The following is a 1,490-nucleotide window of genomic DNA, read 5'->3' on the forward strand; positions in this document are numbered from 1 at the left end:
CCCTTCCATCTTTGCCTTTCAAGCAGCTGTTCACAAGCAAACAAACGCCGTTCAACATCTCTTGGCTTTAACTTGTACGGCACCCAATTTCTTTGCTTCTGAATTATTCCCATGGCTTTGAGGCGTTTTAAAATGGCTTGTTGAGTCACTCCAATGATCGTGCCAATTCTTCTTGATTTTGAGTCTTGATCAAGTAATGCCTCCAATTCTGCATCTTCGAAAACCTTCTCTCTTCCATCGCTGTGCCGGTCTTCAACGTCAAAATCACCGTTCTTGAAGCGTTGAAACCACTCACGACACGTTCTTTCACTAATAGCGGCATAAGTATTTGATGAGCCTGAGACGCAGATTTCTTCATATTGAAGCAGAAAATTAAAACCTCCCGCGAATGACGAGAATTTGGCTCGTAAACTGACATTTTCAATCGAGAATAACTTTATGATGCAGACACAAATCGACTAATGTTTCTATGAGGTTATGTTGACAGATGCCCAAGTTTATTGTATGACATCTATGATCTATTTATTTCGACCACCACTTACCGCTAAGGCCATCTATAGGAAAACGGCGGAAGCAAAATTGTACACCTAATATGTGACAATATTCCACGATATGGTCGACGGAAATATTATTATGGTGGCCCGGTTGTTCCACCTTTTGGTAAATTTGACCTGTGAGGTAAATCTGGTAATCCACGCACGTAATTGGGTAATCTTGCTATTTACCCAACAGGTAAAATTTACCGAAAGGTAAAACAACCGGCTCTGTGTTAGTTATTTCGCTGAATTTTCATTTAAACGTAAATATCCATTTCTCGAACGTACCGACGAATTTTTTAAAATTATGACTAAAATGTATCCACCAACATTGGAAAAAAAATAAGTGTTACACATTATAAAACTATTACTACTTTATTTGATAAAATAATAAATATACAAGTTGATTCTATTGTTCTCGATGTACCACGGTGCATCGAGAATTTGCAGCGCCCTCACTGAGTGACAGGTCTCACGGACAGTACTAAACTTCGTAGTGTGAGTGATCCGCCATATTAAAGGCCTTGGCACATAGAAAAACTTAGACGTACGACTTAAGCAGTAAGGAAATCAACATGTTGGATTCGCTATTGCTTACATATGGTCTTACAATCTCTATTGTGGTTGGTCGACTTGTTTACTTGGTCGATTGTCTTACGCCTTAAATTTTTTTATGTGCCATGGCCTTAAAACTATATGAAGTAATGAAGAGTACGATACGAGGTTATCAATGTGACTATTTTATATGTCAAACACATCACACATGCACGCACACATATATCGACACAATACATATATTGATATACATGTACTTGTATATAATTCTTGTAATAAAGTGTGGTTTAAGAATGAAACAATGTGTTATAATTTTTTTTTTAGGTAATAATCGCAAAAAAATGTGCAAATATTTAATATATAAAGATTATAAAGCATGCATGTTTCGTATGTACAGAC

The sequence above is a fragment of the Trachymyrmex cornetzi genome, unplaced genomic scaffold (genome assembly GCF_001594075.2).
Source record: "Trachymyrmex cornetzi isolate Tcor2-1 unplaced genomic scaffold, Tcor1.1 scaffold463, whole genome shotgun sequence".
Classification (NCBI taxonomy): domain Eukaryota; kingdom Metazoa; phylum Arthropoda; class Insecta; order Hymenoptera; family Formicidae; genus Trachymyrmex; species Trachymyrmex cornetzi.